This window comes from Mustela nigripes, chromosome 3, assembly GCF_022355385.1.
Source record: "Mustela nigripes isolate SB6536 chromosome 3, MUSNIG.SB6536, whole genome shotgun sequence".
Taxonomy (NCBI): Eukaryota; Metazoa; Chordata; class Mammalia; order Carnivora; family Mustelidae; genus Mustela; species Mustela nigripes.
In genome coordinates this window covers 152,303,586-152,329,658 of record NC_081559.1, presented here as the reverse complement: position 1 = coordinate 152,329,658, position 26,073 = coordinate 152,303,586, and positions in this window count along the sequence as shown.

Here is a 26,073-nt window from a genome sequence, read left to right as displayed (position 1 = left end):
TAAAATATAGGTCTTAAAAAGTTACATTTTCCATTTACTACTAGGATCTAACAATATCTTCTCTTACATCATTAAATATTTAGTCTCAAGGGAGACATAATGTCATACAATAAGAACTGACCAATGTGATAACCCCTTCCTTCTAAGACAATAAATACTTTATTATTGGGTTCATGGAAGGGCAACAGAGAGACTCATGAAGTCCCTGAAATTATATATACATGTTTAAAGTAATTAATAATACCAACTGGTTTAAGCTTATTATTATGCTAGGTACTAGAATCAAAGGAAGAATTTGATTACTATTTCTGAGTATAAAATAAACAAACCCTATTTTAAAAAAAAAAAAAACTTTCAAGTAAGTCATTGGTAATTATTTAGCTGGGTCCTCACTAAATGTAAAGTGAAGAATTACAGCAGTGCAATAAATTCATTAGAAAAGGTACTGCAACGTTGAAAAAAATATATGGGTTAAGTAGTCAGACAGATCTATGTTTTTTCCAGGTCCTGTCAGCAACAAATTAACATGAAAAGAACAAGGTGCTTAAACTGAGTTCCGGTTCCTTCCTCTGTCAAAGGTAATAACAATCCCTACCTCAAAATGACTACTTTTTGAGTTTTAGAAAAATCTGAAGAACATAGCATTTCCTGGCACCTGGTAGGAACTAACAGTAAGTTTCCTTCCTCCTCTCCTTCCTATTGAATACATGTTCTTAATTGCCAAAAATATCCAGACCTTTCAATCCCAGTAACTATAAAGGCCAGAGGTAAGTAACCTGTAAATATCTATAGAAAACATAAACACCTCAACAATATCCACCAAAAAGAACCTAATAGACTTTAACCCATACTTAAGCCAAGAAAGGCCCCAATTTCATATGATAACTTTAAAAAAATAGCAGCAATGAATAAAAACTTTACCAAACCTAGACAGTAAATTCCACTTCACAAGCTCAGAGCTAAGCCACAAAGGTAAATGGAGACCATTCTGAAGGGCAGTACTAACTTCCCCTAGTCCTGCTTTGTGGGGCTGGGATAAAAAAAAAAAAAAACTCAAGAGAGTATCTTTTCTGACCAAAATAAGCTTGAGGAATCACTAAAGAGAATAAACTAATAGATTTGGGGAAACCCATCAAAACCCCTGAGGTAAAGAATGTAACCACAGTATTTGCACCCAGGATTCACATAATTATGTGCACCTGAATGAAATAGAGCTTTGCCACCTGAAAGCATCTTCTACTATTCATGGGGCAGACAATTTTAAGTGAGGCCTGAGGGTGAAACTGTGAGCAGAGTAGCTCCCTACTTCTCGAGAGAGACAACTTCCATTAAACTGTGAAGAGAGAAAAAGAGAGAAAATCAATGTTGTAAGAATGTATATAGCCAAACTTGCACTATTTGAGAGACTGTATATATTTCCTACTTCAGAGGGATTAAAATATTCCTTTTTTTTTTTAAGATTTTATTTATTTGACAGAGAGAGATCACAAGCAGGCAGAGAGGCATGCAGATTGAGAGAGAGAGAGAGAGAGAGAGGAAAAAGCAGGCTCCCTGCCCAGCAGAGAGCCCAATGTGGGACTCGATCCTAGGACCCTGAGATCATGACCTGAGCTGAAGACAGAGGCTTAACCCACTGAGCCACCCAGGCAGCCCTAAAATATCCTTTCTTTTATGCAACTGTAATAGTAGACAATAGCTTTTCAATTAATTTATATGTTAAATATAAAAATTAACACTACTATGTCTTTCCCCAATTTTAAAAATTGGATCTTTCAGGTAAAGGTCTAGAACTACTAATCTACCTGCTAACATTAATTATGAATCTAAGTTAATCATTTCATCATTATCAATATGACAACAGAAGATACTTAAAAATAAAAAGAAAACCAGAAGTCAGAAAAGAACATGACCAAGCTGGGGGATTAGAACAAATAACTATCAGTGAATGTGTAATTCTGGAAACAGGAAAGAACATTTTTTTTTAAAAATCCTAAGTAGAATTCTCAATGAGATGTGAGAATATTGTATTTGGTTTTTTGCGTAAACATCTATTTTTTTAAAAAAGAAGGCAGACATTCAGTAGTCTAAAAAAGATTGGCTAAATAGATAAATCAATAGAAGTAATGATTTTTCAGAAGAGTATTTCTCTGAAAACCCAGTCTATGAATCAGACCTTGAGAAATTCTTCCTTTGAGGAAAGGATTATGATCCTATAATTATGTACCAGTAAACTATTATTATTGTGTGAAAGCTAACATTTGTTCAATAAAAGAATGAATTATTGTAAGATGAATGAATTCGTTGAAAGGCACAAAGTATCACAAACCTATAACAATTGTGAACATTTATAGCAAATCCTGTTTCTCCTCACTCTTAGGACTGAATTCCACCTGCCCGTACCTGAATTCTGTTTCTTTCTTTTCTTATTGCGGGTTTTCTCTGGTTACCAGAGCTCACACTGACTGCAGATGAAATAGGCTAGAAATTCTGGAGAATTAATGCCTGCCAGCCCGAGAGTAGGCCTCAACTACTAACTGACAAGAGTGGACGGATAAATATCCCAGCTCCCTCACCAACTTGGCAAAGATAACTCTGAAGTTAATTTTCTACACTGGCTCCTGGGAGTTCCCAGAGGCGGTAAGCTACATTTGCTCACAATGGTAAATCACTTGCTAAGGCACCCTTTAGTGGCCTCCCTAGTTTCTTTGTCCCAATTCCCCATTCTTTTACCTATACTTTCTAGAAACTGCTTGCCCTTGAATCCAAGATAAAATAACACTTCTTCTCCAAATAATTAGTCAAAATTTATAAAGAAAACTATCAGAAATATATGAAAGAAAATCACATCCATATTTGGAAACTGAAAAGTTCCTCAGAAGTTGATAGGCCAAGTAAGCATAAAATAACAGATCAGGAGACTTAAATAATAAATTGCAGTTTTGATATAATGAATTATAAAGATGAGAACATTATCAAACACCTACCTTTCCCCTATATCACCAGACCAAGGTGATATCCTAGACAAATTCAAAGAGCAGATTATGGCTTTAAATTGTATAGAAAATAGAAGTTTTGATATGTCGTTTGCAAATGTCTTCTCCCATTCTGTCAGTTGTCTTTTGATTTTGTTAACTGTTTCCTTTGCTGTGCAAAAGCTTTTGATCTTGATGAAATCCCAATAGTTCATTTTTGCCCTTGCTTCCCTTGCCTTTTGCGTTGTTCCTAGGAAGATGTTGCTGCGGCTGAGGTCGAAGAGGTTGCTGCCTGTGTTCTCCTCAAGGATTTTGATGGATTCCTTTCGCACATTGAGGTCCTTCATCCATTTTGAGTCTATTTTCGTGTGTGGTGTAAGGAAATGGTCCAATTTCATTTTTCTGCATGTGGCTGTCCAATTTTCCCAGCACCATTTATTGAAGAGGCTGTCTTTTTTCCATTGGACATTCTTTCCTGCTTTGTCGAAGATTAGTTGACCATAGAGTTGAGAGTCTATTTCTGGGCTCTCTATTCTGTTCCATTGATCTATGGGTCTGTTTTTGTGCCAGTACCATGCTGTCTTGATGATGACAGCTTTGTAATAGAGCTTGAAGTCCGGGATTGTGATGCCACCAACGTTGGCTTTCTTTTTCAATATCCCTTTAGCTATTCGAGGTCTTTTCTGGTTCCATATAAATTTTAGAATTATTTGTTCCATTTCTTTGAAAAAGATGGATGGTACTTTGATAGGAATTGCATTAAATGTGTAGATTGCTTTAGGTAGCATAGACATTTTCACAATATTTATTCTTCCAATCCAGGAGCATGGAACATTTTTCCATTTCTTTGTGTCTTCCTCAATTTCTTTCATGAGTACTTTATAGTTTTCTGAGTATAGATTCTGTGTCTCTTTGGTTAGGTTTATTCCTAGGTATCTTATGGTTTTGGGTGCAATTGTAAATGGGATTGACTCCTTAATTTCCCTTTCTTCTGTCTTGCTGTTGGTGTAGAGAAATGCAACTGATTTCTGTGCATTGATTTTATATCCTGACACTTTACTGAATTCCTGTATAAGTTCTAGCAGTTTTGGAGTGGAGTCTTTTGGGTTTTCCACATATAGTATCATATCATCTGCGAAGAGTGATAATTTGACTTCTTCTTTGCCGATTTGGATGCCTTTAATTTCCTTTTTTTGTCCAGAATCTATAAAGAACTTAGCAAACTCAATACCCAAAGAACAAATAATCCAATCAAGAAATGGGCAGAGGACATGAACAGACATTTCTGCAAAGAAGACATCCAGATGGCCAACAGACACATGAAAAAGTGCTCCATATCACTTGGCATCAGGGAAATACAAATCAAAACCACAATGCGATATCACCTCACACCAGTCAGAATGGCTAAAATCAACAAGTCAGGAAATGACAGATGCTGGCGAGGATGCGGAGAAAGGGGAACCCTCCTACACTGTTGGTGGGAATGCAAGCTGGTGCAACCTCTCTGGAAAACAGCATGGAGGTTCCTCAAAATGTTGAAAATAGAACTGCCCTATGACCCAGCAATTGCACTATTGGGTATTTACCCTAAAGATACAAACATAGTGATCCAAAGGGGCACGTGTACTCGAATGTTTATAGCAGCAATGTCCACAATAGCCAAACTATGGAAAGAACCTAGATGTCCATCAACAGATGAATGGATCAAGAAGATGTGGTATATATACACAATGGAATACTATGCAGCCATCAAAAGAAATGAAATCTTGCCATTTGCGACAACATGGATGGAACTAGAGCGTATCATGCTTAGCGAAATAAGTCAAGCAGAGAAAGACAACTATCATATGATCTCCCTGATATGAGGAAGTGGTGATGCAACATGGGGGCTTAAGTGGGTACGAGAAGAATAAATGAAAGAAGATGGGATTGGGAGGGAGACAAACCATAAGTGACTCTTGATCTCACAAAACAAACTGAGGGTTGCTGGGGGGAGGGGGTTTGGGAGAAGGGGGTGGTATTATGGACATTGGGGAGGGTATGTGTTTTGGTGAGTGCTGTGAAGTGTGTAAACCTGGTGATTCACAGACCTGTACCCCTGGGGATAAAAATATATGTTTATAAAAAATAAAAAATTATATTAAAAAAAAAAGAAAATAGAAGTTTTTCACTTGATTTTACAAAGCTAGTATAACTTTAATAAAAAACTAATTGACTTTGTATGCCCACCTGTGAGCTCACAGCTGCCCGCATATTCAATAACTACAAAGAAATCTCATTTGGGAATATAATGGGAAAAAATTCTAATTATGATATTAGCAAATCAAATCCACCATTAAAACAAAAGCATATTGCAACATGACCAAGTTGATTTTATTCCAGGGAAATAAAAATAACTGAACTTAATAATTTCAATTCTAAATTCATTATGTTGACAGATCCATAGATTAAAACCACATATTTCTTTTTTTTTTTTAAGATTTTTTTTTTATTTATTTGACAGAGGGAGAGAGAGATCACAAGCAGGCAGAGCAGCAAGCAGAGAGAAAGAGGGGAAGGCTCCCTGCTGAATAGAGAGCCCGATGTGGGGCTTGATCCCAGGACCCTGAGATCATGACCTGAGCCAAAGGCAGAGGTTTAACCCATTGAGCCACCCAGGTGCCCCTAAAACCACATATTTCTAAAAATGATTTTTTAAAAACGATTACTTGTGATTTATCCATTCCTATATTATGAATAAAACTTTAATGTGATTCAGTCTAACAGGGAAAAAAAATGAGCATCATTATACTTAACAGTGAAAAATTAAAAGCACTTCTACTAAAGTCAGAGATAAATAAGGATAAATAAGTCTCACAACCATGAGATCATGACCTGAGCTGAAATCAAGAGTTGGATGCTTAACCAACTGAGCCACCCAGTCACCCTGAAATAAGAAATTTTCAAGAGAGAAAAATAAGGAGGATCTGTTCTAAATAACCATTATTTGATATTGCTCTGAAGTTTCTAGTCAATACAATGAAACAAGAAAAAGACAGGTACACATAGATAAGCAAGGAAGAAAATTATCATGATTTGCAAATGATACAATTTTCTAGCCAAGAAAAGGCAAGAGTAAAAATTTTGAAATCCATAACAAAATTTAATGGCTAAATTATAATATTAATACACAAAATTAGTAAATCCTAAACATTAGTAATAATTGTTTAGATGTTTGAATGCAATCATTGTAGTCACAGTCCTATTGAAATATAGGCTATATTATTCATAGAAATAAACCTAAAAAGAACCATATAAAACCCCTGTGAAGAAAACTATAAAACTACTGATACACATAAAAAGACTTTCCAAATAGAATTTAATAAAGACTTTCTAAATAAAGTGGATGATGCCAGATTCCCAGATGGGAGAACTCAGTACTGTAAAGGTTTCAGTTTTCTCCAATACAATCTATAAATTCAATGTACTTTTAATTAACTTCCTAAAGAACTAATAGAAATGAAATGTAATAATGGTATGGAATATACCAAAACTATGGTTAAATCTCATGAAAAAGGGTAAATTTATGAGGATAAGCATGGGGGGGGGGCAGGAGAAGGGCAGTAGGGGCAGAGAGAGAGGGAGAGAAAGAATCTTAAGCAGACTCCATGACCAGCATGGAGCCCGATGTGGGTCTCAGTCTCACAACCATGAGATCGTGACCTGAGCTGAAATCAAGAGTTGGATGCTTAACCAACTGAGCCACCCAGTCACCCTGAAATAAGAAATTTTCAAGAGAGAAAAATAAGGAGGATCTGTTCTACTGGGCAAAATTTATTAAAAGCTACAATTATTAAAACAACGTATTATTGGCAGAGGAATAAACACAGAAATTAAAAAGACTAAATAAGATCTAAATCCATAAATATATAAAAACTTTCATATTATAAATGTATCATTTCAAATCAGCTGGAAAAAAGATGAATAAATATAATAACTAATTTTGAACAGCTGGGTAAACACTTGGAAAAATATGAGTCTCTGCCTCAGACAAAAAACAGATGTATTAACATTTAAGTTCTTTTTAACATAAAATTATTATAGTCAAACAGAGGATTATGTTATTTTAATTTAAGAAAAAAGAGATACTACTTAGGTATAAGAAATCCAAAATTATAAATTTATATAACTGTATATTAATTTAAAAGCTTTTAAGTCAAAAACATTATGAACAAAGTTAAAAGATAGCAGAAATACATCACAATGTATATAAGATTCTAATATTATGTACGTTAGGATTATGTTATATTAATACAGAATAGATTGGTGGTTGCCAAAGGTAAGAGATGGGAGGGGTAGGCAAAATGAGAAAAGAGGGTCAAAAGGTATAAACCTCCAGGTATAAAATAAGTAAGAAAAATGTAATGCAGAGCATGATAACTATAGTTAATAATAATGTATTGTTTATCTGAAGGTTGTTAAGAGAATAAATCTTACAAGTTCTCATCACAAGAAAAAAATGTGTAACTATGTACATATGGTGACAGATATTAACTAGACTTATTGTGATCATTTAATAATATATACAAATATTGAATCATGTTACACATATGAAAGTAATGTTAATTTTACCTCAATAAAAAAAGAAAGGAATAAAAGAAAATGTTTATGCAAAGAAAACAATACAATAACAACAACATGATGAAAAAGTAACTTACAGAGAATATATTTGCAAACCATATATCCAATAAAGGGTTAATATCCAACTAAATAAAAAAAAAACTGATTAAAAATGGGCAAAAAACCTGAATAGATATTTTTCCAAGGACATATAAATAGCCAATAGATACCTGAAGAGATGTTGAACATTACTAATCATCAGGGAAATGCAAATCAAAAACGCAATGAGATTATCACATCACTCCTGTTAGAAGGGATTCAATAAACATTCCATGTTTATTGCAGCATTATTCACACACAATGGAATATTATTCAGCTATAAGAAAAAAGAAATCCAGCCATTTGAGACATGGATGGAACTTGGGGCATCGTGCTAAACGTAATTAGCCGGACAGACAAATACTGAATAATATCACTTATATGTAGTATCTGAAAAAGCCAAGCTCATAGAAACAGACAGTGCAATGATGATTACGAGGGACTGGGGGACAGGGGAGTCAGGGAGGTGTTGCTGAAAAGTGCAAACTTACAGCTAAAAGATGAAGAAGTTCCGGAGTTCTAATGCACTGTATGGCGACTAGAGACAAAAGTACTCTGACTATATATAATTCAAAGAGCCTGAGACTTGATTTTAAATGTTTCTCACCACAGAAAAGAAATGATAATTATGTTCTGTGACAGAGCTGTTAGCTAATACCACCGTGGCAAATCATATTGCAATATATGAATGTATCAAATCAACACATTTTATACCTTAGACATATACAATGTTAAATGTCAATTAAATCTCAGTTAAAAAAAGAAAAGAAATATGAAAAATTCCTTAATTTTAAGAATTCATATAAAAATAATAAGACCATATTGTCTTTTAACCTACTAGATTGGCAATTTTAAAGTTTTAAGATACATGGTGTAAGACAATAGACACAAATATTTTTTTAATAGATTTTGTTTATTTGACAGAGACACACACAGTGAGAGAGGGAACACAAGCAAGGAGAGTGGGAGAGAGAGAAGCAAGCTTCCTGCCAAGCAGGAAGCCCAATGTGGGGCTCAATCCCAGAACCCCGGGATCACGACCGGAGCTGAAGGCAGATGCTTAACGACTGAGCCACCCAGTCACCCCAGAAATATTTTTGATAGCTACATAGTTTGAAAACTTCTTTCAGGAGAGCCATCTCATTACTTTTTAGAATTACATACTATTTGATTCAGCAATATATGAAAAAATAGTCAAAGAAATAATAGAACAAAGGTGTAAATACAAAGATATTTATTGAAATGTTACAATAGTAAAGGAAAAAATGGAATGTTCATCATGGAAATAATACTAAATAACTTCTTAAAACAATCACTTCTGTATTAACTTGGAAAGGAGTCTACAAAATACCTTTAAGTTAAATAAGCACATGCATCCTTATATACATATTATGTATAGTTATGATTATATGTAAATATATATGAATAATTTCAAAGGATGGAAGGAAATCTACTAAAACATTAATAGTAAATAGCTTTATAAGGTGAGATTATAGGAGAACTTCAAATTTTTCCATTTTATAATTTTTACCATGATTTATATTACTAAGAAAACATTTTCCATTTTGAAACAAAAATGAGGAATAAATATAAAATTTTATTATTTTGAACAGAGTCATTTGACTCAGATTTTTATTCCTGTCTTTCCAATGAAGTCACTGACCTAAATAAATATTTATATCATCTATGAGCAGCAGTAAAATAGATGACTTTTTAGAGCTTGTGAATAAAATTGTGATTTAAAGCAAAGTAAACTTTTAATATTGGAGCCACAATAAAGCAGAATTTTGATGGTTTTAAGAAAAAACTTCTAACAAAGCAACCTCTATAGCTGCAAGGTATCTGAAATTCTTTTTTTTTTTTGACAGACAGAGATCACAAGTAGGCAGAGAGGCAGGCAGAGAGAGAGGAGGAAGCAGGCTCCCCACTGAACAGAAAGCGCCCCAGTATCTGAAATTCTTACCAAAAAAACTCTATATACAAAGGAAAAAATAATTAGGTTTATGTTTTTGATGAATTTGATGATTCATATTGAACAAAAACTGGCAGAAGATAAAATACAGTCAGTGACTTAATATGTTATAGATAACAATGACTGAATTTAATATCAGAGGCTTGTCAACTAGTTTCGGCATAAGTATTCATTTGCTCATTTACATCTTCTAGCTACTCATGGGGGTAATTTACAAGATCAAAATAATGAATTTTCATTAGATTTATCAAAAGCAGCTGGATTTGTTCTCGCTGGCAAAGACACACGTTGGTTTTAATGGAAAGAACACATATAAAGGGGGGCCTGACTGGCTCAGTTGGAAGAGTTTGCAACTCTTGATCTCAGGGTCATGGGTTCAAGCCCCACACTGGGAGTAGAGATTACTTAAATAAACTTTTTAAAAAAGGAAAGAAAGAATAACATTTGTATGCCAAGTGACTATATTTTGTTAGTCTGCTCATACATCATGACAATACTGTAACATTTTCATTCATAATATAATCTTACTAACACAACAAAAAGGTATGCACATTTTTTCATACACAAAGGAATACATTTAACACACTGTATATTAACCTAAATGCAATTCCATGAAATCAAACCAGTCAGTCAACCAAGTGCATCTTTTAAATAAATATTCTATGCCTAGCAGTGTAAAATATTTTTATGTTCCAAACATACAGTTACCTCCTCAAACACAACAGTTAGTAAAAAGAGCACTGTACTACATAAATAATGCTTACAGTTTTTGAAAGTTCATAGTTATATAACTATCCTTTATATCAATCTCAGGTTTCATCTTGATAGAATAATAAAAGGGATTTTGTGACAAATATAAAGAATATCTATTTGAAACAGTGTATTTACCACATGTTCTCCAGAGCAGAAATACTGAGTAGAATATTTTTATCTAGAAGATATGGGACTCTGTGTTGAATTCATTTTGTGTGATGAACAATTTAATTCCATAAACAAAATCTTAGTTGATGATTTCTATTTAGTAAACTAATTTGTAGATGCAACCCCAGGTTACAGAAGCAATATTCCTAACGCCTAAGTCTACTCAATAACCAAAGTGCCTATTTGTCATTTTGATTAAAAGTGGAAAAAGCAGCCAATTTGATGAAAAAATCAACTAACAGTTATTTGATTTTAAAAGCCAAAGCAATACGGTTCTTGAGTAAATTTCCACTGTCAAATTTCTCACATTGGTTAACTCTAATTGTCTCAGGATAAAATGATTAATTAGGTTGAATTTTTAAGAAACATTGTGGAGGAATAGAAATATTACAAATAAGGAAAAAAGCATAAGAGAAGTAGAATAATTTTTCCAAATCCACAAAGGTGATAAATGCTGGATTCAAGTTTAGAACCCAAGTTTCTGAGCCCAAACCAAGCTTTTCCCTCTTCACTATGCTTTTTCCACAGAGATCAAACCAGTCTGTAAGTACAACGTAGACATGTTCAGCAATATAAATAAATTTATTTTATCTCCAAATCTCTTTGAATGTTACATATGAATTACTCTATTTTTAAAAACTAGTACAAGTAGGTGGAGCCCTACTTTTAATTTTTTAAAGGATTTTAATTTATTATTTGAGACAGAGAGAGAGCATACAAGCAGGGTAAGCAGCAGGCAGAGGGAGAAGCAGATTCACTGCTGAACAGGGAGCCTGATGTGGGGCTTAATCCCAAGACCCTGAGATCATACCTGAGCTAAAGGCCGACAAACAACTGAGCCCCCCAGGTGCTCGGACTATAAGATTTAGAAATAATAACCCATCTCTTCCATGCAGTTAGCTAATAATCTTTTAAATTCTCTATAGTGACCAAAAAAAAAAAAAAAAAAAAAAGAACAAAGAACAAAATATTAAGAAGATAAAACTTCCTGTTTCAGGTGTATCGGGTAGTCGATTCAGCTTCCAAGTAGGCTGGGGAAAATTGCTTTGTCTGCCTCAAACTCAGTTTTCTCAGCAAGAAAGGATCTAAAATACTGAGCATTTTATTGCTATTTCTTCCAGGGCACTATTAATACTCTACTCGCATAAAGGAGCTACTGCATCTTGTTATAGGGAACAGTTTTTCCATTACCCTAATTACTGCTCCGAGTACACTGGTTTGTTTTGAATTTTTTGAATAACAGTACTGTATTCTCTATTATTCTAGGTTCCTATGGTTGCAGTATTCTACCTATTTCCCAGTAAGCAATGTAATCTCAACTTTTCCATTAATAAGAAATCACAGGTTGGAGAAACTCATTTCCTAATTTGCACTAATGATGATAGGGAGAATTGACAATTACATTTTGTAGATTGGAAGATATATAAACAAACATCATTAAAACTTGAAGATACTGTTTCACTAAATGTACTTTTTCTCAGCAATTGCTTACTTTATTTACATGGACACCCTTTGCCCTAACCGTGCCATGATAGTGAAGTATCACCAAGTATTAATGACACTTTAAACCATTTAATCTTTTCTAGCAATGATGTGAGACACTCTGATTTTCAAGTCTATGCATTTCTTTTCTCCAGCGGAGCAAGAGCAGAAGGAAAAGATCTAAATTCTACTTGTAATAAAGCTTTTATTTTAAATGAAGTTCATTAAATGCTGGAATAAGGATAGAAAAAGGACAAAATAGAACAAAGAGGTGTTTTTAACTACAGAATAGACTTTCTATCCCCTGGAAGGATTCAGTTACAGTTCAAGAACCATCAACTCCTATAAATTTAAAAAGTCTTAGTCTGCACCAACACATAAAGAATGGACCATTCTTATTTCTTCAATTTATAAGCAAGAGAATTGAGAAAGAGGAACGAAATGACCGTGCAAGACCATACCATTAATTTGAGCATCACTATGAATTAGTATTCATAGGTCAAACTTAAATTTTTTTCACCTTGGAAAACACATTTTCAATTATAGTTGACAAAAAATAAACTTGTGGTTTGGGGAACATGGGTTGGAGAGTTGATGAAAAATCACAATGTTTTATCACTCTAGGAAACACTGAAATTATAACTTCTGTTTTTACCCTTTTCTCTTTACACAAGTATTACTCCTGTTAATATTATTATATGAATCTTCATTCTTCAGAGACCTGATTATATGCCACTGGCATAGCGTGCTCAATTTAGGAGTTTGTGTTAAATAAAAATGACTTCGAATTCCAAATTTAAAGATATACAAAAGCACAGGTTTCAAATTTTTACTTCATCAAATTTTAAAGTTAACTTTTAGAGCTAAGTCAAAGAGTTTATTTTGTCTCTAATTTGATGGATGGGCCCCTAAAAGAGTCAGCAATAAGATTCATCTAATCTAAATTTGAATTCATGTTATTATTTGGAATAAAAATAATTCAGACTGCTATTAAGGAATCCATCTAATCAGAGCTCTTGAAGTAAAATTCACAGCAATGGAAATGGGAAATTGAAAAAAGTCTAAAAGTATGCCTTTCTTTTGTGACAGAACTTCACAAGGAGAAACAAAATTATTTTAACATGTAAGACTAAAGTAATAAGTGAAAATAGTATTTTCACTGCAAAAGTGAGAAATTAACAGGAAGAAAACTTCAGGTGAAAGTTTTATATATATGTAAAGTTACATATGTATCCTGTTAGAAACAAGACAACTGGCCCACAATGGAATCCTTATGTTAAGCCCATGTCGCCAAACCAAGACTTAACTTGATCGTAGTTTCCACTCTCCTGAAAATGTAATCTTAAATGAATCACTCAGGAATTGCCCAATCAGCATTAGTTAGCTAATCTGCCTGATAGACTTTTGCCATCCTCTAAAGAAGAGTAATCTTACAATAACCAACCTGCTTTTTTTTATGTAGTATAACTTCCTGGTTCCTGATTCCTTCTCCCTACAAGTCTCACTTTGTACAGCAACTCAGAGCTCCTTTCTGTGAGGAGAACTTTCTGTTCAAATACATTCTTGAAATTTTTAACATACTTCAGTTTATCTTTTAACAGTTCTGGTATCAGAAGAGGGAACCAAAGAAAACTCTCGAAGGTCCCCAGGAACATCAAGCAACCAGATGTAGGTACCTGTCGAGCCCCTGGAGCTCGCTGTTTTCTCACTGCCTCTGAAGGTCATGGTAAGTCCCATTCAGATCCTAGCTCCACAGCTTTTGCATTATGAACATCAGACATCGAGCACTTCTTTTTCCAAACGGAGTCCAGAAACTGGCTGGAGTCAGACTGGGCCAACTTAGAAATCAGACTGGGTCCAGAGATAGAATGGGTCCAACTTGGAAATCAGACTGGATCCAAAGATGGACTAGGTCTGACTGGGAAACTGGACTGGGCCTTGAGTCAGCCTGCGTCCAACTTAGAAATTGGAAGGGGTCCAATTTAAGCTGGACTTTATTTGGTGTGAGGCCTAGGATGAGTAAAATTTTAAGGCCAAGTGAGCAAGTTAACTTTACCAAAGAAAATCTTTAATTACAGTGGCCACAGTGGAGAACTTTTAACCTAGATAAGCTTATCCATTTATGAGGTACCCTAGAGAAAAGGAAGTCTCGGCCAAAGACTCACCATCAAGTGTAGAAGGAAATTTATTTTTCCTCCTCTACGGTTTCTGGTAATTAGGATGAGACCTACTGGGACACCCCCAATCACACCAAAGCCTGCAGACAGGATCTTGAGAAAACTGGCAGAAGCCAGCAAAGGGCAAGAATTCTCATCAAAGTCAGCTCTCCCCAATCTGTCTATTTCAGGGGTGGCAGATAGGTAGGAGAGCAGGAAAATAGATTGGAGACCTTACTGTGTCATTTTGCAAAGCTAGGAGAGTACGAACTACCTTGAATTAAGGTCTGAGTGCTTGTGACAAGACCTGAATGGGTTGCTAAAAGATGGAATTCCTGGGCAAGTGAGGAGAGCATAGAAGGGGATGTTGTGATGAGCAGTGAAATGGACAAAATGCCCCATGCCATCCAATCACTAATACAAAGGAAAGCAAAAGCACAGTAATATCAACCCCAGCCAGTGGGACAGCTCCAGTTCAGGAAACATTCATGATGAGAGAATATATACTCCTGCAATGCTTCATGATAAAACTGCTAAATTCCAAGGAAAAGGCCAGGGAAAATATTCAGGCATGGTTGGTGTGCTATGGAATATGGCAGGACAATGGCATTTCTGTAACTGGGCAGGAAGCAGAGAAGACGGGAACATTGTCAAATACCCTGCCCTCCGGCACCAAGTGCATGGCACTCAGGGGACTCAAGATACTCACATACAGACTGGATTATTCTAGCCTGCAGGAAGTCTTGTTGCAATGAGGAGGATCTCCCTGGGCATGTGGTACCCTGAAAATCTATGGAGGAAGTACAATAAATTCTTGGTTAAGAATGAGAAAGGCTGGGGTGCCTGGGTGGCTCAGTGGGTTAAAGCCTCTGCCTTCGGCTCAGGTCATGATCTCAAGGTCCTGGGATCAAGCCCTGCATCTGGAATCTCTGCTCAGTGGGGAGCCTGCTTCTCCATCTCGCTCTGCCTGCCTCTCTGGCTACTTGTGATCTCTGTCTGTCAAATAAATAAATAAAATCTTTAAAAAAAAAAAAAAGAAGAAGAAGAAGAAGAACGAGAAAGGCCATCTCTAACTCTGCCTTTGAAGGTGCTGTTCCAGCGTCATTTACTTTAGGAATGAAAGCCAAGATATTGCAGTCTGCTCCTACCACCTAGTATGGGATGCCAATCTGTGCTGAGCCCAGTCATGGAACAAGATATTTATCATATTGGACAACCCACTGCTGATCTGGGGGAAATTGACAAATTCCAGGAATAGGCTGTAGGAAAGACCCAAGACAAAGAGGGAACTTGAAAAACCAAAAGGTTATTCCAACCCCAGGACCTTTAGAGAGTCTGACCAACTCTAAAAATTGTTAATGATGGGGCACCTGGGTGTCTCAGTTGTTAAGCATCTGCCTTCGGCTCAGGTCATGATCCCAGCGTCCGGGATGGAGCCCCACATCAGGCTCCTTGCTCAGCAGGAAGCCTGCTTCTCCCTCTCCCTCTGCTGCTCCCCCTGCTTGTGTTCCCTCTCTCACTGTGACTCTATCTATCAAATAAATTTTTTTTAAATCTTTAAAAATTGTTAATGCTTCAGTTTACATTTTAACAATTCACACTCATATATGCATGTATACTTCTAGGTATACATGTATATATAGATTCTATATGGATATATATATTTATATACATAAACATACATACTTCATATGTGTGTACAGATTAAATAGGTACATAAATCTTCTTCATTCTAATTTTCATCACATGTTAATCCCCTCTCACTGAATCCTAAATTTTACATTATTAGGACACACTTAATATCCAACAAAATTCCTAACCAGGCTAGGATTTCTGATCACTTGATCTTTGCCTACATAAAAAAACATTACTACTACTAATAAAAGGTTCACAGTTTGGTTTTAAAGTAATATTGAAAAATCTAGTCTTCTAACTATTAACAAACAAAACTCTTCCAGTATTGCTCAGCAAATAAAAAGTAACTTATTTCAGTTGTTTTGCGAGGGCTCTCATTTTACAATTTCTGATAACTGCAAAAGGAAATAATTCTTCACTATTTACACTTCACACCCACTAATGCTAATGAAAATGCCAAATTCGTCGTATTACTGGAGTCCCCAAAGTGGCTAGCTGAAAATAAGTATAGGTGATGACATGGTAAATTAATCTTTTGGTGGTAACTCCACAGCTGAATAACAAATTTGCACTTGCACATTCTAATTATGCTAACTAGTTTCCCTATCATCCCCCATGGCAGTACAGACCTAGTTCAAGTTCACAGGGGTCAAGTGATGAACTAGTTAACCTTTTCAGGATCTGTATTTTAGTTACTGCTTTTTTCCATGTAACACTTTATTGAGATGCCCATCATATAATATATTTGTTTTTGAATCACATGTAATTGACCTATCTCCATAGTAGAAGCATTTAGAATTACACAATCCAGAATTTCCAGTATTCATTTCAGGGCCATTACTTTTTATTAAAGATCCTTCTAGCTCCAATGTGTTACTAAAATGACGATTTTTCTCAAGGGATAATTATGACCTCTTGGATACTAACAAATACATTAATGGAATTACGTACATGTAAGCAAAACTTTTTATTTCATTAGTTGAGATCCAAATGTTCTGAACTCAAAATAATTTTTGTTTTAAATTAACAAACACATTTATTTTACATAAAAGCCAATGACTTCTTTTGTCCTGAGGATTATCTAGTATATACAAAATTTATATGGGCTAAATATTAGGAATGTTTTTGTAACTAGTCACAGTGATCTCAGCAAGCTGAACATAATGTAAACATGCTGATAACAGAACCCTGTCTCGAGTTCTTAAACACTACTTAAATATATTCATTCTATGTTTATGAAGAATGCTCTTCTCTGTCTCCCTCACCACCCTCTTCCCCCACTTCTCCTATAGGGACTATGTGGATAAATTAAAATTTATGCTTGAAAATTCAAATTATGAGATAAAATAAAGGTAAATAGGTCTAAAAAAAAAAAGAGAAAGAAAATTCCATATGGAAAGATCATGGAATGGACATTCAAGTTGTGGTGCTCCCATGTCACAATCCCCTTCAGTGGGGAAGATTTTCCAAGCTGCTAGTTTCAGAATATCATACAATTTTTAGAGTTAGAGGGTACCTTAAATGCCAATTAGTCCAACCCTTCTTTTGTTTCCTGAATTCCATCTTCAGTGGCCCATGATATAGAATATCTATCTACCAAGATCCCATTTCTGGAGAGTCTTGACTTTTAATATTTTTCTCACTTTAAAATTCCTAAATTTTCTATCCATTTGGCTTTCTAAAGTATCTTTTTAATAAAGGCAAGATGGCAGGCGGATAGTATAGGACATTTAAAGGGCTAAAGAATCCAGCAATCCCAAAATACCAATGAGAGCAGTAGAAAAAGGTGGGGGAAGGCCTAGAAAAACAGTAAACTTTTAGACAATAATCACTGTTCTGCTCCCTCTGGCCTCTGAGCCTTCAAACATACTGTTCCTTCTGCCCTGGACACCCTCTGCCATTACCAACATACCAACACCACCATCCCCCTGCATCCACCACCATCATAAGGCCCCCATATTTACCTTCAATTCTACTTTTATCTAGTAATTTCTTTCATGTGCTTATATACATCTCCTCCAGGAATCTTTCTCTGCCCCAACTGACTGAGAGTACACTCCGTACTCTCCCATAGTACTCAGCATTATCTATTCATAACACACATTATATTGTGTTGAAATTCCTTGTTTACTTTTCTGTGTCTCTAACTAAAGAATAAACCCCTTGAAAATAGAGATCTTATGACTTAGCATTGCATCCCAGCTTCTACACAGTGGAAGGCACATAATGATTGTTAAAAAACACCTTTATTAACAAATTACAAGCCAGTATTTGCTTTTCAGTTTCACTATTTTCCATGGAAAAATATTTCCAATTATATAAATGGGATAGATTAGAAAATGGGATTTGATTCATTAAAAATCATTTTAAATCAACTTCATTAGCACAAATATATTTCATAACGAGAAAAATGACTCTTTAACTACATATGTTTGCATACACACACACATATACATACTTAGTGCCTATTTATAGATAAAGCTCTGTCTACTCATCTTCAAATAATTTTTAAACAATGCTCATCATCATTAACATTATGATTATTGGTGATTTAGTTAATTTGCATTTTCATGACCAAAAACCATAGTGCTGGGTACAGTATCTCTAAGTAGATTCTAATTTCCTTCCATCTATCTATCAAGATATTTGTTTACTGCTCATCATTGCTCTCCCTGGGCACATACATGATGTTTTCTGGGGGGGAAATTTTTAACAGCATTTTCTTTGAGGAAATTAAGATCATAATGTAAAATCTCTCAGTCTGATTTAGCCCTTACTATACCAAAGCTCTATTATTCCAAGAAACAAAAGAGAATTCATTTTTCAAATTTTCCCTGCTATTAGAGAACATGAACATTCTTTTTTTTTTTTTTTTTTTTTTTTTTTTTTTGCTACTAGGGAACATTCTTAATGATTTTTTCCAGTAGATATACTAGCAAGGTGCTAGAATAAAATTTGTTTTGTATAAGATGGATTCTTTTTCTTTGCTTTTGTTTTGTTTCATTACTAATTATCTTTTTTTACTCTCATTTTTGTAGGGGCTTTAAAATACTTCTTTTTACCTCTTCCATGAAAACTTTTTTCCCCAGGAAATTTCTTGATTTTTGTGTCATGGCTAACTGGAAGGGGATATCCTCAGAGTAACTGAGACTGCACTCAACTTTAATAATCACTAAGTACCTCAAAAACATGAAGAGCTCTTATTATGATCAGTTGCCCTCACCTTCATGGTTTACTTCACACTGGCATTGTCTGCAATGCAGAAATCCAAACATCATTCAAAACAGCACCTCTAGTTAATGAATTGTGGCCCATGAGTGGAAATTAAAAATAACCATCTAACAATCATGCACCAATAAAATTGCCATAGAATTTTGCTATCATAAGGGACATGGGAATTGTTTCCCCAGTCAATTATAATGGATCAGGATGAATGCATCTTAAGATAAGAATCTTGACTCTAATTGAACACATTAATATGTTAACCTTAATAGATGCTTATTATAACTGTATTAATTACTAACTACTTGATCTGGCCAGCACCTTTTCAGGCTCTTTATCTGTGGTTTCTTTTTTAATCTCACAATACCATGAGATAGATATCACCATTTTTACATATCTTAGAACTAGTCTTAACCAAGGTCACAAAATTAAACAGTAGCAAAATCAGGATTTTAAGCCAGTCTTCCTAACTACGAAGGCTGTGCTTTTCCTATTATCCTACAGTTCCTCATAAGGAATATGTTATCATTTAATGAATAATGAAATAACAGTAAAAAGAAGTTGATTTATTTTTAATCTCACTATACACTGGGAAAGAAATTGTCAGACTGGTTAAAAAAGCAAAACCCAACAATATGCTGTCCAAAAGAACAATACCTTATATTCAAAAACTACAGATAGGTTGCAAGTAAAAGGATAGAAAACAAGTATAATGTGCAAAAACACGTATAATGTGCAAAAGTAACCATAAGAGTAGAGTAACATATTAACATCAAATTGACTTTTTTTTAAATTTTTATTTATTTATTTATTTATTTATTTATTTGACAGACAGAGATTACAAGTAGGCAAAGAGTCAGTCAGAGAGAGGAGGAAGCAGGCTTCCTGCTGAGCAGAAAGCCAGATGAAGGGCTCGATCCCAGGACCCTGGGATCATGACCCCAGCCGAAGGCAGAGGCTTTAACCCACTGAGCCACCCAGGTGCCCCAAATTGACTTTTTTTAAAAAAAAGATTTTATTTATTTATTTCACAGACAGAGATCACAAGTAGGCAGAGAGGCAGGCATAGAGAGGGAAGGGAGCGGCTCCCCATTGAGCAGAGAGCCAATGTGGGGCTCAATTCCAGGGCCCCAGATCATGATCTGAGCTGAAGGCAGAGGCTTTAACCCACTGAGCCACCCAGGTGCTCCTCAAATTGACTTTAAAATAAGAAATATTATAAGAGACAAGGAAGGAAGTTTTATAATGATAAAATCATCAATATATCAGGAATATATAGCAATCATAAAGGAATACACACAAGAAGAGATTGTTCAAATACATGAACAAAAACTGACAAAGTTAAAAAGAAAAAGAGATAACTGAACACAAATAGTTGATATGTTAATAACCCACTTTCAGTAATTGAAAGAACATCTACATAGACATTCAACAAATATACAGATGATATGAACAACAGTATCTACCACTTGACCAAACTTACGTTAAAGCAGACTATTCATCAACTGTGGAATACATGGCATTTTCAATGCATATGGAATATTTTGGATAGATTATCTAATAGGCCATTAAGCTAGTCTCAATAATTGTCAAAAGACTGAATTTACACAATATATATTCTATGTCCATACAATTAAATAAGATATCAAAAGCAAAATAAAACTGAAAATATTTATAAATTAGACAATGCACTCTAAGTAATGCATGGGATAAAAATTCACAAAAGTAATTTTAAAATGTTTTGAACTAAATGAAAACAAAAGTACAACATATCAAAACCTCTGGGATGCAGCTAAAGAAGTGTTTAGAGGGATATTTATAGCTTTAATTTTTAAGATTTTTATTTATTTGACACAGGGAAAGAGAGAATATAAGCAGGAGGCATTGCAGGCAGAAGGAGAGGGAGAAACAGGCTCCCTGCTGAGCAGGGACCCCCCCCCCATGTGGGGCTCAATCCAAGGACCCTGAGGTCATGATCTGAGCCAAAGGCAGACACTTAACCAACTGAGCCACCCACATGTCCTATTTATAGTTTTAAGCACCAATATCTAATTAGAAAAAAAATATCAAACTAAACTTCTATCATAACAACCAGAAAAGGCAAATTAAGCAAGCAGAAAGAAAATAATAAAGATTAAATTAGAAACAAATAATAAAGATTAATTTAGATTAAACTATAAAATGAAAACCAATAGAGAAGTATCAATGAATTCCAAAGTTGGTCCTTTGAAAGTATCAACTAAATTGGTGAGCCCTTACTTATACTAATCTGGAAAATAAGGAAGAAGATCCAAATTACCAAAAATAAATAAAAATGGTCATTGCTGGCATTCCTACCTAAATTAAAAGCATTATAATAGGATATTATGAACAATTTTCTGCCAACAAATTAAAAAATATAGGTGAAATAGACAAATTCCTAGAAAGATACAAATTACAAAAAGAATTATCAAGGAAAAGCAGAAAATCTGAATAGTTCTATAATAAGTAATGAAGTTGAATCCATAATGAAAAAGTGTTCCCAAAAGAAAATCTCAATCTCAGAAGGGGCTTTATAGATGAATTCTAGAAAATATTTAAATAAAAAATAATACCAATCCTTTACAGATTCTTCCAGAACAGAGGAGAAAACACTTCCGAACTCATCATCTTATAGGCTAGAAGGACCCTGATACCTAAGACAAATAAAGACATCATAAAATATATTGTTCATGAATATAAATGCAAAAACATTCACAAAAATATAAAATAATAAGGTTTTAAAACTTAACAAAATATTAGCAAACTGAGGGGCACCTGGGTGGCTCAGTCACTAAGGCATCTGCTTTCACCCGGGGTTATGATCCCAGGGTCCTGGGATCGAGCCCTGCTTTCAGGCTCTCTACTGGGCTGGAAGCCTGTTTCTCCCTCTCCCTCTCCCCCTCCCCTGTTTGTGTTCCCTCTCTCTCTCTGTGCCTCTCTCTGTCAAATAAATAAAGAAAATATTTTTTTAATTAGCAAACTGAACTAAACAATATATTAAACAATTATACAATATGAACAAATTGATTTGATCCTAAGAATATAAAGTTGGTGGGGTGCCTGGAGGGCTCATCAGTTAAGCGAATGCCTTTAGTTCAGGTCATGATCCCAGGGTCCTGAGATAGAGCCCTGCATCAGGCTCCTTACTCAGCTGGGAGTCTGATTCTTCCTCTCCCCCTGCTCCTATACTCTCACTCTCTCTCATTCTCTCTCATGCATGTGCTCTTAAAAAAAAAAAAAAGTACAGTTGGTTTAACATCCAAAAAATCAATATAAATATCATATTAATGAACAAAGGACTAAGAACCACATGTGTGGTTTGTGTGTCTATGTGGGTCATCTCAATTGACAAAAATGTATTTTCCAAAATCCAAAACCAACTCATGACTTCTTTATTGCAGTATAGTTGACACACAATGTTACATTAGTTTCACACAATACAGTGATTTGATAACTCTATATACATCATGCTATGTTCATAACAAATGTAGCTACCATCTGTCACCTCACAATGCTATTACCATACCATTGACCGTATTCCCTATGCTGTACCTTTCACCCCCCTGACTTGTTCATTCCATAACAGGAAGCTGGCACCTCCCACTCCCCTCTGATAACCATCAGTTTTTTCCTTTATATTTATGGTTCTGTTTCTAATTTTTTTGTTTGCTTTTTCTTAGATCCCACATGTAAGTGAAATCAAATGGTATTTGTCTTCCTCTGTCTGACTTATTTCACTTAGCATAATGCCCTCTAGGTCCATCCATGTTGTTGCATGGCAAGGTATCTTTTTTATGACTGACTAATATTCCAACACACACACATACCCCACATCTTCTTTGCCTAATACCAATTCATGATTGCAAAAACTCATCATAGCAGGAATAAAAATGAACTTACTTTAACTGATAAAAGATAACTGTGAAAAAAATCTGTAACTAATCTCATACTTAATGGAGGAATACTAAACACTTTCCTCCTAAGGAACAAGGCAGAAATATCTCCTGTCACCAGATCTATTCAAGTTATGCTGGAGATTCTAAGAGGTGCAATGAGAGGGAGAGGCAAAGGTAAGGGGGAGAGAAAAAAGGAGAGGGAGAAAGGAAGGAGATAGAAGAAAAGGAGAAGAAAGGGAAAGGTGCAAAGGAAGTGAAGCACATATGCAAATATCCTAGAGAAAAAGGGTCCTGAAGAACTAAAAAGGATTCAATACAGATGGGGCACAAAACATAATAGAACAAGTGTGCTGGAAAGAAATTTATTCTAGAAAAAAGTCAGATATCAGATGTTGTTAATGACTTTGAAATTCTTGAACAGTACATACTCATTTCATTGATTAACTAGTTATCCATTTTCAATTTCCTAGGACATTTTTTAAAGGCTAATTTTTTAATTCCTTGCATGTATTGAGAACTTTCCACCTTGCATACTTTTAAATGTTACAAAGGTCCATTGGGGGAAAAAGTACAATTATAAATTCAAAGATATTAACATATAATAGCTTTCTTCTAGTCAGGTATTAATTCAGATTAAAATCAAGATGTGATAAATTTCCTGCCTATTAGTAGCCAAATGTAGTTTCTGAATATAGTTCCTTTTATCCGGGCCTTTAAAACCACTTTATAAATAACTGCTTAATCCAGTTGAGAGGCTAGGCAGAGAAGATAGAGAACAGTAAGCTACTCAAAGTTACTTTACAGACAGAAGTATTATGTCTTGGTGAGAGACCAGGACAGAGCAGCCCAGCAAGATGTACAGCCGTGGGGAGCTGCTGATGGGCAGCACTCCAACAGGGAAATACTGAAGAAGGGAAAAGATTGCCCCCTCAAAAGAGAATAACATGAGTAAAGATACGCTGCAGCTATGTAGATTTTTGTGGCTGTAGAATTTAGATATTATGGGAATGGTGTTAGAAATAAGACTCCGAGTATATTGTAGAGATGTTTGTATTCTAGGCTGAGGGATTTAAATTCTATCCTTCATGTAAATAGGTACCCACTAAAATTGCGTCATGGAAATTAAATTGCATCAATTTTAAAATACCTTTGGTTTAAGATACCTGATTATCATGTCTCAACTTGCCAATTGTGGAATACCAGCAGAGATATTAAAATGTAAAAAAATATGAAGTTTAGAACTGATGTAAGTTATCAATTGCTGAAGCCTGATAACTTTAGATATCTAGGTAGGAAAAAAAAAACTTGATAAAATCTGTCTTCTATGTTTTATATCCCTTTCTCTTCATAAATCAAAGGATTCTGTGTCTGAAAAGGTAAAAAGACTGTTAAAGAAAATGAAAATATTTGAATGGTATTTACTAGTATTTGTAGCTCAAGAGGTTAAATAATGGGTTTAATGAGGCCATGGACTTCAGCATTATCCTAAGTAGGCCAGTTAATCACTAAGAAAAATCATTTTTGCTCAAGGCCATAGCCTATACTCCCACTTGGTATCTATTTTGAAAATGCACACTACTAACCACAAAAACAACAGGCCAAGCAGAAGCACAGTATGAACAAATGAGAGAGCTGGGAAGGATGACAGAAGTTATAGAGTAAAATTCTCCCCAGTGCATATATCCCCTCGACAACCCTCCTCACAGGCTGCCATTCAGTTTCCACCGGCACATTCTTTCCTGCTACACAGCAACCCTCGTGAAGACAGACATGTCTGCCTTACCACTGTAGCCTCTTAAATCATATACTGAGGTCAGGAAATATTTCTGAACAAGTGAGTGAGCATTATTGTGGGGGAATTGTGCCACCACGTACCAGTGCCCATCTTTGGGGGAGAGCTCCAATCGAAAGAGAAGTCTGTTGAAACTGCACTAAAAGCCACCTCTGGTACCTTCTGGTAAAGTCTGTCCCTTCTTCCTTATGTCAGCCTTGCAAATACTTACAGGTGACTTCTCCCAGCCAAACTTTGCTATTTCATTCCACAATTTGCCACATGCCATGGTTTCCAAAACGTTCTACTGTCCCCTATATGAGCTACTTCAGATCACTTCTTTTTCTAAAACTGCGGCACCCAGAATGAAATATACTTCTTTCCCGTTGTCGCCTAGCTAACCCAAAGTACAGAATTCTCCATGACTAAATCTACGCAAAATCCTGCAATACTTGGGGACAGCACATCAAATAGCAAGATGATGCTGATAAGGTGTCCTTCAGAGAATATAAGTGGGTAAAACCATGAACTCCCTGCAAGAAGGTTTAATTCATTCATTAAAGACACTTCTATGAGGGGGTAGAATGCAGAGAAAGTGATATTGCCCTTGCAACTGGATCTACACTAAAAGATTTCTGGGAATTTTCTTTTCTGAATGGAAGCTAAGTACATTCATTAAACCTGGGAAGTTCTGAGTATTCCAATCTGCATAGTGAATTGGAACTGCAGTAGCCTGAATATGAATGGAGATGAGGTAATTCAGTAACATGAAATGGGAAATGCAGTTTAATTACCCTGGAGAATATTTTTGCAAATAAATTACTTCTACTTTTATGATAATACCGGATCACGAACTCATTCACCTTAATGTTGGGTAACAGGACTATAAAGCAAGTCATAAAAATGCTTTGTGAGCAATGCTGACTTTAGAAACCCCAATCTTCTGGAAAAATCTCTTACTATTAAAATCATTTGTAGTTCAAAAATCCTAGACATGAAAGGATTCCCATGAATTTTAGAAGATCCTTCTTTTTTTTTTTTTCCAAAGATTTTATTTATTTATTTGACAGAGAGAGACCACAAGTAGGCAGAGAGGCAGCAGAGAGAGAGGAAGGGAATCAGGCTCACCGTTGAGCAGGGAGGCCAACATGGGGCTCAATCCCAGGACCCTGGTATCATGACCCGAGCCGAAGGCAGATGTTTTAATCCACTGAGCCACCCAGGCACCCCTTAGAAGATCCGTCTTACCTTAATTAAGGAACCAAAGAATTTGGGAACAGTAGTAAAAAGAATTTCTCATTTCTTCAAATCTATACAAAATATATAC